The sequence below is a fragment of the Armigeres subalbatus genome, chromosome 2, assembly GCF_024139115.2.
Source record: "Armigeres subalbatus isolate Guangzhou_Male chromosome 2, GZ_Asu_2, whole genome shotgun sequence".
In the NCBI taxonomy this organism is placed as follows: Eukaryota; Metazoa; Arthropoda; class Insecta; order Diptera; family Culicidae; genus Armigeres; species Armigeres subalbatus.
Window position 1 is genome coordinate 255,423,476 of NC_085140.1, and position 13,402 is coordinate 255,436,877.

Here is a 13,402-nt window from a genome sequence, read left to right on the forward strand (position 1 = left end):
GGTGTATTTGCAAATGTAGTTTTTGTTTATGCTTTCAGTTACTATAACAGTTGCATCAAAACATCGTGGATCTGAACATCAGCCCAGAGTGGTTATTTGAAATAGTTTCCAATTTGCCAACTACATTTAGAAAGAATAACATTGTTCTATATAGATGGCAATTCAAGCGAAAGAGGAAACAGTTTTACTATAATATTCAAAATAATTGTTTTTTTTATTGAACGTATAACATGCAACACTTTTGTAGTTCACAAAGTTTGTATATCACAATTGTGATGAAAAGTTGTAAAATTTCGGTCATTTCGAACAAAAAATATCATTTTTGGCGGATACCCATGAAATCATTTCGAGTTACCCAACAGCATGACCGGCTTCATTCCATTCAAATCCATTCACGCCGCGGAAGACAAAACTCTGATTGGCAAAAATAAACTTTCTGCGAGCGACTGTGAATCCAGAAACAACCAACCGATTGCTGGCTCATCCTTTTGACCAACCGTGGGACCGCAAAACGACACACTGAGCAGGGACGGGGGCAAAAAGTGTCAAGTGAAGTGATGCGCGGGTACTTGGCACAAAATGAGAGTGAGAAAAGTTTTTAAATCTCCGCGTATGGCCGAACGTGGTGGCCCGGTGGTTCGAAATTTGGAGAAAATGTATAAATAACTGCTTGTGTGCGAATATGATGAAGCACATGTTTCAATAAACGTTTATAAACTACCATGCGTCTCCATACTCTTCATTTTCGTATATGTACAACTTAAGACAGAAACTACCGGCAACAAAAGAAATCTCTGGTTCATTCGGCACCGCCCTCTCCTGTATATGTAAGGGCACACATAACCTTCCTCTAGTGCAATTCTGAACGTTCCATTATACACACAAGTGTGGGCATGGACGTGTGTTTGTGCTGACAATGGATGATGACAGGAAGCCTGAAATGGCTTCGCGGAAATGGGATTTTTTGCATGCATAAATTGTTGATTTATGGTTGAAACGCTCCGCCCGAGGCCTTTAAGCTTTTTTCGAATGAACATCACGGATGCAAAGCAGATCCAATTCGGTAATGTAAATTTGTGACTGGTGTGTCAGGAACTTCTCTCTTCTTCTTCGTTGGCATTACATCCCCCACTGGGACATTGCCGCCTCGCAGCTTAGTGTTCATTAAGCACTTCCACCGTTATTAACTGCGAGGTTTCTAAGCCAAGGTTACCATTTCTGCATTCGTATATCATGAGGCTAACACGATGATACTTTTATGCCCAGGGAAGTCGAGACAATTTCCAATCCGAAAATTGTCTAGACCGGCACCGGGAATCGAACCCAGCCACCCTCAGCATGGTCTTGCTTTGTAGCCGCGCATCTTACCGCACGGCTAAGGAGGGCCCCAAGCAGGGCCTCAGGAACGACACTGTGGAATTCCGCTGCTTGAAATGCAAATGTGATGGCTTTCTTTCATTTGAAGCAAGAAAATTAAAAATAACACGAAAGTTTCTACAACTTACTGAATACTTGGTCTTTGTAGCTAAATGTAAGTGTTTGTCCTGATGTACTGAGCAGGGGCATGATTAATTAAGTCCCCGTTCAGTTTCGACGTGCATTGTCTGCAGTTGCAGCACCCCGAAAAATTATCGTTTAGTTTCAAGTGTCAACCGCGTGCGAAAGTGACTAATCCGCAAAAAATCGAATGCAAATAACATACTCACAGCGCGGTGAACTGGTGGAAAACATGAGTGCACAGAGCGGATGGGACACAGACCCCCCTCCTGTGACTCTATTGGCCAACAGAATACAAACTCGGTACGTAATGGTGAAACTGGATACAAGGCTTAATACATCAAATCTATCCCAAGCAGCACAAATTGTTTCACTACTGAACATTTCACTGTGTTGCAACTATAAGGAAAGAAACAATCTTTGTGTATGGGCCATCAAATTTAACTCTCTTGCAATCTAAAAAGCGCAAGAGGTGGAGCCTACGGAAGCTTCCTTCGATTGCAGTAAAATTGCAATAATGTTGCAAAATACTTCAGCGGGAAAAAAATAAAATAAAAATATGGATTTGATTTATGGATCTTGTGATTCACTCTACCACAGCACCATTCAACACTTCGAAGGGACTGCATGTTGACTCATCATAAAAACCATACGATTATGAAGTTTTGTACTCCGTTTTCCTGTTACTTGATTGCACCATCACAGGAAAAAAAATGTTAGTTGTCAAAACGTTGAACGATGCTAAATTAAACATGAAGACACACTCAACTTATCTGCAACTTAATTTAAACAAAAAAATAAATTTTGAAAGACGCATTGAAGTAAAAAATGTGCAACTTAATGATTTTGTTTCGTGTTTGCAACATGAAGAGTAGTATTTTTTGTTTGTTTGTTTCCAAATGTCAAACACGTACTGCATTGCAATTTTAATGAAATATTGATCACAATTCGAACGTTTTTGACATCTTGATGCTTGATGACTTTTTCGTGCTTTGATGTTTTTCCAATGCCTTTAATGAAACTGAATAGAAACAAGGTGCTTTTAGGAAGATGTTGCGTGTGCTACTTGGGTAGTAATCATTTGCAACCAACTTATTAACCTCGATTAAAATAAAATTCTAACTGAACTGAAAGTCTATAACTTGATCAAGGAAAAACACATTTCCCGATCAAAGGGAGACAAATAGCGCATAAAAAACTGGAGTCGAGTGTGTCGCACCGAAAAGTATTAGAGGGAAACCGAAAAGTATGCAGGGAAACACAATCCAACTGACAAAAAATGATCTGTTTACCAAACAGAACATTTGATTGAAAAAACAAAAAAAAAATAGATCGAAATGTGACCTACCAGGCAGATTGTCGTATGGTGGAATCCAGAATGAACAAGGATAGCTACGCAAACAGAGCAAGTGATATGGGCAAAACTATCGCAAACGAACGAACCAAGTGGGAGAAATGGAATCGAAGATAGAATATACTTAAGAAAAGATGGAACAACTCGCCAAGAAAGAAAACGATATAAACAAATGGTACACCAACATAAACGCAAAAGAAGCTGAACTTAAAGAGCATCTATGTCGAAAAAAGGCTGAATTCAAGCATCTGAAAAAAAAAACACTGCGACTACCTCACGAATGAAATGCAGAAAAGGGATGATCAAATCACAACCATCAAGCACTACATCGAGAAACAGGATCAGAACATCTTACATATCAAAGAAAAACACGGCAAAAAGATAAAATTGGAATGAAAACACGGGTCATCTCCAGAGCGTGAACCGAAACCAAAAAGGAAAAAAACACACAAAAAAATAGGACAGCATCGAACACCTCAAGAATCAGAATTTGACCAAATGGACGACGTCAACCAATAGTTGGGCTTATTCTACGAGTCGAGTGACGTGAGGTGAGTCGATTTTTAGCAATTCTCAGGTGAGGTGACCATGTTATTCAAATGGGGCTATACGACTCTTCTCACGTCATTCGAGCAATCTCACGTTACTCCACTCCACTATGGTCCAGGATACAGATTACCTTACCAGGATTAGGGTGTCCCTCAAAAAAGAATATTTATGATCTGCTCATTTCATTTTTTATTTTTCACAGATGTCACCTTCTGAAGACCTCTGGGGCTTTTCCAAACGCGTGTTTTGCTATAAGAATATCGTCTGTATCTTCTTCCGTTGTTGAGTTATATTATTTTATTTGAAAAAACATGATTTTAGTAAAATTTATAAAACTTGAGATAAAAAAATAACATATCCCCGATTTTTCGACATAATAAAGAATATTAATTTCTCTTCCAAATGCCGTGTAAATATGTTTTTTTGGTCTGCCCTAACCGGAGATATTAACTTATGAAAAAATGTAATTTTGACAGAAAAACGATTATAACTTTTGATCGGAAAAAGATATTGAGCATATTTACCCATCAAAAGTTGCATTTTTTTGAGCTCTAAAAGCCACCTGAAGACGACTTTTTCGAGAAATCTAAAACAACAAAAGTAGATCAAAAATACTGTTTTTTTTGAGGTACACTCTAATTCAATTAGGAAAAATTGCTCTAAATCAGCCAACTTAAGAGCTACAGAAAAAGTTTTTTTAGCAAAGTTGATTGGAATAAGCTACGCTACAACTTTGTAGAACATAACATGTCAATATTCCGAGAAATGAAAAAAATATTTTCTATTTTTTTATATGATGGGCCACCCTATTTTTTGGTAGAACCATAATGATGGCCTTACTATTTCGAACAATTTTGTAGAACAACAGTTTTTTTCTAAAAAATATAGTTTTGGCGTAAAATGCATCTTTCCGCGTAAATCTGTATCCTGGACCATAGTGCACTCGTAGAAAAAGCTCAAGTGAAAAAAATCAGCATGACGACCACGCTCATTCAATGGAATTGCAATGGAATCCGTAGCAAGCTCGCTAAGAACATGATCCTTTTATTATCGCACTGCAGGAAACAAGAACAAAAGGGGCAGCAGGGACTATGTCCAAGGGCTTGACGACCCCTCCCCATGGCCACTGCGAGTTAGGGGGCCTGCCTAGGATGTGGTGGGGTTTGACAGTGGGCTCTGTTGAACCTCTGCAAAAAGCTGCATGTGTCTATATAGGCAGGCCCTATCAAACCCAGTCAACACATGAAAGTATATGGTGTCGTGTAGGCTGTTGAAGTGGAGGCGATATGGGTGCTTCTCCATACAACATGTATGTATATCATGTATTAATATCGTCTCCAATTTAGCATCTTGTATTGCACCATGTACGACTTTATATTGACTGAAAAGCGACCGTGTGCTGCTCAAAGCGCACAAGCCCAACACGAGTGCCAACCGGCACATCAGGATTAATACCAGTGAGATCCTGATTACGGTATACTGGTCACGGCAAGCGACAAACACACGCGCGAAAGTAATGCCAAATAAACGACATGTAAAATAAACGTAAATTAACAAAATATGTCTGGCTGAACATTCTTATTTAACGTCAAATAGAGATATCATAATTAGCTTTCCGATTACTATCAATTTGGTTGAACAGCCGTGATTATTACTTTATTTTCAATTTGAATCACGTTTCTTTTTTCCTTGCGTTGAAGAAATGATGCCGCGGGTGCCTCATCCGAAATTCAATTGAACAATCGCTCATTTTGAGCGATTAATTGTTTATTCTCGCGAAGGATAAACAATTGAACAAATCAAGGAAATGCTAATACTGTAGTATAGAAGTTGCATAGTCACATCACTTTCCATGGTGAATCCCGATCTATGTTACGTGGTAATTGTGGAGATGCAGAGGTATTCTCGGTCTCTAGTAGCAACAATAACCACACACTAACATTCCCTCCCTTCCCCAACTGACTGTAAGGACTTGGCCGGCGCCGTTATTGATCAACATTTGAGAGCTGCTGAAACGTGCACTTCGAGAATAGATGGTAAATCCCAACCACTATTCACTTGGATCGTAGTGTAATTTGCACCAGTTCTGATCAATCACGGAGTAGCAACCATTGATATGTACAGTCAGTCTAAGCTAAGCTAAGCACTGCAGGAAACAAGAACAAAGCCAGTCTTCAATGTTAAAATACAACACCATATTTAAGCACCACTCATCAGGACAAAACGGTACTGCCATTATGATCAAAAACGGCGTAAATTTCACACCGAACACTCTAAACATGCTGGGGGGTCCCGTAGCGCAGTTGGCTACACGTTCGCCTTATAAGTGAATGGTCATGAGTTCGATTTCCAGCCCTTCCACCAAACCCACGTCAGTCGCCGGATCCACAGCCCATACGGTGACGGTTGGGGTACGCGCCTTACCGTCACGGCTGCCTGATGACGACTGACAACTTGTTCTTCTCGGAGGCATTACTACAAAGTTATCCGGAGAAATGGCAACCGAACAATGTAACGATCAGTGGATTTACGACACGGACAAATGGACACAATGGACTCACGGTGAGATTGACAAGCAACGTCAACAACAATGAATAAAGAAAAAATCTAAAGATAGATTCTTTGTGAATTCCGGCAGCATAATACCACAGTAGATCTCGGAACAGTAGCGGTTATGTAACACAGAGTGTCTACCAAATAAGTAGGGGAACGGTTCGCCACTTCATCTCATAGCTCCTATTTCCATACCATCAAAAACAAAGAAATGGAAAGAAATTTGGTTTGTTTATTATTTTGATTATTTTCAGCAGTGAGCACGCATGTTGACAAAAAGAAGCGACGAATTTGGTGCCGTATTTCTTTGTTTAGCGATGAGATGGATATATGTACAGTGAGATTGAGATCGGAACAGTTCCCCTATATGAATAAAATAAACACTCTAAACACCAACAAGGAAATAGTAGCGGTAAACGTTCAAATGTTCCACAACAGGATCATTTGAATCCAACACCCGAAAAAAAAACAAAATTGACGAGGCTGACTAGAACATGTACGAGACAGAAATCGAAACAGACCGAGAATATACAATTGAGGAGATGACAGTTGCTATCAAGTAGGCTGCCTAGAAGGCAATTCCCCGAACGTCAAACTTAATTAGCCCCATGGTGGAACGAACAAACCAATACAGCAATCCGCGAAAGAAGAAAAGCACTAAGAAAATTTAAGAAGAATTCAACCGACAATCCAAACTACGACTCCATCCATGAGAATTTCCGGAAAAAAAGATACGAAGCAAGAAAAATCATAGAAGAAGAAAATCAAAAATTATGGTTAGAATACGTCTACGGAATAAATAAAACCACAAATGCAAAGGAAGTATGGAAAAGAATAAGAAGTATAAGAGGGAATAAAGCATCCGACCCAATATGGACGATATCCTCAAATGATCGAAACATCTCAGATCCTCAAGAAGTAGCCGAGCACGTAGCAGACCATTTCGCCAAAGAATCGTCTTACGAATCCTATAACCCTCAATGCATATCAATTAAAAATAAAAAAGATCAACAGCCAGTAATATATCCTGGAGCCAGAAAGGCATCTTACAACGATTACTTTACAATAACTGAACTCCTTTTCCAAATGGATGCTGTAAAAGGATCATCCCCTGGCCCTGACGAAATTCACAATGAAATGCTAAAAAGACTACCCTTCTATATCAAAAAGAAATTACTCCATGCTTACAATCACATTTGGACGTTCCTTAACTTCATCCCGAAACTTGGAAACAAATCAATGTACCTAAAAATCTGCGCCCAATAAACTTAACAAGCTGCGTGATGAAATTAAACGAATGATAAATTGTCGCCTTATGAATGATTTAGAAAACAAAAACTTCCTTGGAACAGAACAACACGCCTTCCGCAAAGGGAGGCAAATATTGGATCAACTCACAGAAGTAGAAGAATTATGCAACAAAGCCATTACAGAGCACAAACACGTAGAACTTCTATTCTATACAGAAAAAGCGTATGACAAAACGTGGCGACACCTCATCTAAGAAAATTTACCGAAGGCAGGTATATGAGGTCATATGGCTAAATTTTGCGAAAATTTCTTACAAGAACGACAATTTAAAAAGATTCACCAAGGACAAAGGGTATCTGTTCCTATATCAATAACAATAAGGCAATGCGCACATTAAATGCATCGATTTCTCACGCAATAATCAAGAAACATGAGAATAATTATGCTCGGCTCACGTAATTTTTAATTGAAAACAATTTGGTAACTTCAAAAATGAAATTATTATCACATTATAGAAGTATTTACCTAAAAATATCATCACCCTCATGCACCTATTTCAATAACATTCAAAAACAGTTAATCCTATGCTTGTACCTATATCAATAATACTGTTTCCAACATAAAATACGCACACTATTACTTGTGTGTATACGTAACGATATGATTGCAGTGATGCCGAATTCTTCAATGCTTTGTATTTGAGTTGAAATATAATTACGAAATTTCAGTTTTTGATGTAGTTTTTCAACTTATCAATTGAATTTTATGTTTGTCGTAGATTATCTTTTCGATATACCTCATTTTACCTAAGACATAAGAGTTGAATTTCACAGTGAAAGTTCATTCAAGCATTTTTGAAATAAAAATCTAGGTCGGCAACCCTCGAGAGTACTGCAAGCCATGTAAACAGTTTGGAATACGGACAAGGATAATTTAGACGTTGTTCGAAAAAAAACCTATATCAAACTATAGGAAATCGATGTGCTTTATATGTTGTGAAGTGAATTTTGTAAGGATACAGTTGTGTTGGCTCGAAATTGAGTGGAAAACAATGTTATGAAAACAGATGAATCTGCTAGTAACAACCGAGCAGTGCATCAAACCAACAGTTCAGAGGTAGGAAAATGAAAATAAATGTGCTTTATTATTTTATCTTTTAATAATTTGATTCTTGTGCGTTAAAACTCAAACTCAAACAAAATCTTGAATAATATTCCAAACATTCGAGAATGTGTTCCATCCATTATTGTGTACATACGATGTATGAAATTGTAATTAAATTGATTTTTTATTTGGTTTATCGACGGTTGGGATTATTATACGGGCTGTTATTAATATGGGAACAGATACCCTACGTATAGAGCTTGCTGATGTTTAATCATCCAACTTAACATTTGTTTTCATCGGGAGACGTTTCCCGATGTAAACAAATCCTATCCTCTCTATGCGCTTGAAAGAGAAAGGTGATTAGACGTTAGCAAGCTCCAATATCGGGGGCAGCAGGGACTATGTCCAAGAGCTTGACGATCCCTCTCCAGGCCATCTGCGAGTTGTGGCGCCTGCCTAGGATGTGGTGGGGTTTGACAGTGGGCCCTGTTAAACATCTATATAAAAAGCTGCATGAATCCGCAAGTAGGCTCCGCCAAAGCGACCGTGTGCCACTCAAAGCGCACAAGCCCAAGTCCTGGTGTTAGGTGGGACGCTAAACAGCCCTGACACGACGGCCCTCCGACGAGACAGGAGGTTTGTGCAGGCCCAATAAGCCGCCTTTAAAAACAACTATTACGAACGACATAGAAGATAATACGACTCGATACAATCGGCAACGACCTAGGCGACGAATAAAGGATCACGATTGGAAGCTTGGAACATGGAACTGCAAGGCGCTAGGCTTCGCAGGTTGCGACAGGATAATCTACGATGAATTACATCCCCGCAACTTCGATGTCGTAGCGCTGCAGGAAATCTGCTGGACAGGACAGAAAGTGTGGAAAAGCGGGCATCGAGCGGCTACCTTCTACCAAAGCTGTGGCACCACCAACGAGCTGGGAACCGGCTTCATAGTGCTGGGAAAGATGCGCCAACGCGAGATTGGGTGGCGGCCAATCAACGCAAGGATGTGTAAGCTGAGGATTAAAGGCCGTTTCTTCAACTATAGCATCATCAACGTACACTGCCCACACGAAGGGAGATCCGAAGACGAGAAAGAAGCGTTCTATGCGCAGCTGGAGCAGACATACGATGGATGCCCACTGCGGGACGTCAAAACCGTCATCAGTGACATGAACGCACAGGTAGGAATGGAGGAAATGTATAGACCGGTCATCGGACCGGATAGTCTGCATACCGTATCGAACGACAACGGCCAACGATGCATTAACTCTGCAGCCTCCCGCGGAATGGTAGTCCGAAGCACTTTCTTAGAATATCCACAAGACCACATGGAAATCACCTAATCACGTAACGGAAAACCAAATCGACCACGTTCTAATCGACCGTAAATTCTTCTCCGACATCACGAACGTACGCACTTACCGCAGTGCGAATATTGAATCCGACCACTACCTAGTTACAGTATGTCTGCGCTCAAAACTCTCGACGGTGATCAACACGCGTCGGAGTCGTCCGCCGCGGCTAAACATTGGGTAGACAAGACGGTAGACTAGCCCAAGACTACGCGCAGCAGCTGGAAGTGGCACTCCCAACGGAAGAGCAGCTAGGCGCAGCATCTCTTGAAGATGGCTGGAGAGATATTCGATCCGCCATTGGAAGCACCGCAACCGCTGCACTAGGCACGGTGGCTCCGGATCAGAGAAACGACTGGTATGACGGCGAATGTGAGCAGTTAGTTGAGGAGAAGAATGCAGCATGGGCGAGATTGCTGCAACACCGCACGAGCGCGATCGAGGCACGATACAAACGGGCGCGGAACAGACACAACTCGATTTTCCGGAGGAGAAAGCGCCTGCAGGAAGATCGAGACCGTGAAGAGACGGAGGAACTGTACCGCGCTAATAACACACGAAAGTTCTATGAGAAGTTGAACCGTTCACGTAAGGGCCACGTGCCACAGCCCGATATGTGTAAGGACATAAACGGGAACCTTCTTACGAACGAGCGTGAGGTGATCCAAAGGTGGCGGCAGCACTACGAAGAGCACCTGAATGGCGATATGGCAGACAACGGTGGCGGTATGGTAATGAACCTAGGAGCACGCGCGCAGGACATGCGACTTCCGGCTCCGAATCTCCAGGAAATCCAGGAGGAGATCGGCCGGCTGAAAAACAACAAAGCCCCTGGAGTTGACCAACTACCAGGAGAGCTGTTTAAACACGGTGGTGATGCACTGGCTAGAGCGCTGCACTGGGTGATTACCAAGGTTTGGGAAGATGAGGTTCTGCCGCAGAAGTGGATGGAAGGTGTCGTGTGTCCCATCTACAAAAAGGGCGATACGCTGGATTGCAGCAACTACCGCGCAATCACATTGCTGAACGCCGCCTACAAGGTACTCTCCCAAATTTTATGCCGCCGACTAACACCAATTGCAAGAGAGTTCGTGGGGCAGTACCAGGCGGGATTTATGGGTGAACGTTCTACCACAGACCAGGTGTTCGCCATACGTCAGGTATTGCAGAAATGCCGCGAATACAACGTGCCCACACATCATCTATTTATCGACTTCAAAGCCGCATATGATACAATCGATCGGGACCAGCTATGGCAGCTAATGCACGAAAACGGATTTCCGGATAAACTGATACGGTTGATCAAGGCGACGATGGATCGGGTGATGTGCGTAGTTCGAGTTTCAGGGGCATTCTCGAGTCCCTTCGAAACACGTAGGCAAGGTGATGGTCTTTCGTGTCTGCTATTCAACATCGCTTTGGAGGGAGTAATACGAAGAGCAGGGATTGACACGAGTGGTACGATTTTTACGAAGTCCGTCCAGTTATTTGGTTTCCCCGACGATATTGATATCATGGCATGAAACTTTGAGAGGATTGAGGAAGCCTACATCAGACTGAAAAGCGAAGCTAAACGGATTAGACTAGTCATCAACACGTCGAAGACGAAGTACATGATAGGAAGAGGCTCAAGAGAGGTCAATGTAAGCCACCCACCACGAGTTTCTATCGGTGGTGACGAAATCGAGGTGGTTGAAGAATTCGTGTACTTGGGCTCACTGGTGACCGCCGATAACGATACCAGCAGAGAAATGCGGAGGCGCATAGTGGCTGGAAATCGTACGTACTTTGGACTCCTTAAAACGCTCCGATTCAATAGAGTTCGCCGCCGTACCAAACTGACTATCTACAAAACGCTTATTAGACCGGTAGTCGTCTACGGACACGAGACCTGAACGATGCTCGTGGAGGCTCAACGCGCACTGGGAGTTTTTGAAAGGAAAGTAATGCGTACCATCTATGGTGGAGTGCAGAAGGTGGACGGTACGTGGAGGAGGCGAATGGACCACGAGTTGCATCAGCTGTTGGGAGAACCATCCATCGTTCACACCGCGAAATTCGGAAGACTGCGGTGAGCCGGGCACGTAGCCAGAATGTCGGACAGTAATCCGGTGAAAATGGTTCTCGACAACGATCCGGCGGGAACAAGAAGGCGAGGCAAGGTGCATCGATCAGGTGGAGGACGATTTGCAGACCCTCCGCAGACTGCGTGGTTGGCGAAGTGCAGCCATGGACCGAGCTGAATGGAGAAGACTTTTATGTCCGGCCTTAGTCTGATAATAAATAAATAAAGCTCCAATATCGAATTTCATGATTTCAAAACTTATTCTGATATAGATTTTTACTTCAAGGACCCTATTTGGCCCAGTTGGAATCAGTAGAAGTATTTACCGGAATGCAGAACAGTAGCAAATTTTGGGAAATAAGCAATCATCATGATGTGGCATTTATTTATTTTATTTTATTAGCTAGAGTTCTTGCAGTTTTTATACAAACAGGAAGATTGTTGAAACACCTTACTTCTCTTTGGCATATACTATTCTACGCCATAGTGGTTCGTGATAAAACTTGGTAGAATTTATTTTGCTGTCTAGTACGTTGTGAATGAACAGTAGATACTCTAATAAGAGGTATATTACATTTTATCAGGCCACGTTGTACTTTATATATGTTTTGAGTTTCTTCCAACAAGTTGATGTTGAAATCTCCTAAACCATCGTTCTAGGATAATTGTATAGTAATCCATCTAGTTCATCCAAAAATTCTAATTGGTTTCGACCTGGGTTGTATACACCCAATATTTTGATTCGTTCTTTAATAAAATCGACAATGATAAAATCGTTCACATCTCTGTGAGAAGATAGAACCATTTGTAAGTTAATAGTCTCTCGTACAAATATCGATACAACCCCTCCACGATTGGAGTGTCGTGTGCAATGGTAGGAGTGAAAACCGTGTATATTAAACATTTCCCAACTGTACAGCCAAGTTTCAGTCAATACGATTATCTGTATTGGTTTTTTAAGACCTATTATAAATGTTTCCAGAGAATTTAATATCAAACTCGAACACACAGAATATTATACATGTAAAAGAAATAAATAAAACTAGTTACATAAACGATGACACACAACACTGTCGTCCCAGGAGTGTACAAAAGCCATCAGTCGTTGTAATCCTCATCTACAAGAATTGTCTATTAGCTCAATTGCCTAAAGCTCATTCTCCTGACAGCCCAAATCAAAACAAATATGATCATAATAATGGGTACACCGTGCGAACCATCGTTCCATCTTTCTTCAGCCAGTATTATTAATGCCGATGGAAGCGCATCGGCGTAGAAACCAATTCATTCAATAACATGCTTCGCCGGATCCAATAATGAAGACAAAAATCCCCTCTTGGGCCATCGTGTTCCACCTAACGTCTATTTTTATCCAATATCGTTATCAATAAACGAACAACAGCGATTCAGCGCCGGTCACCCCTTCTCCAAAAAACCATACGAGCAGAACAACACACCTCCGTTCGCCATGCTGCAAAGGGATAAAAGAAAAGGCTCAGGTAGGATCAGCATTAGCAGCATCAGGCGTAGGGCAAACAGGGAAAATCGAACGACCGAGCGACCGTTCTGAGGAAAAAATGAAAATCTTCTGCCCCACTTCTGCCATATCTGCTACCGGTATCGGACCCTGGGGTTCTGACGCTGCTGGATGTGCTCGAAGCGAACACC

The 13,402-nt window shown here is 41.6% G+C and overlaps 1 protein-coding gene across 1 annotated transcript in view; it reads right to left on the reverse strand.

Moving 5' to 3' along the window:
- LOC134212102 (uncharacterized) overlaps positions 1-13,402 on the reverse strand; it is a 443,781-nt gene that overhangs the window by 118,058 nt on the left and 312,321 nt on the right. The window lies entirely within an intron of this gene.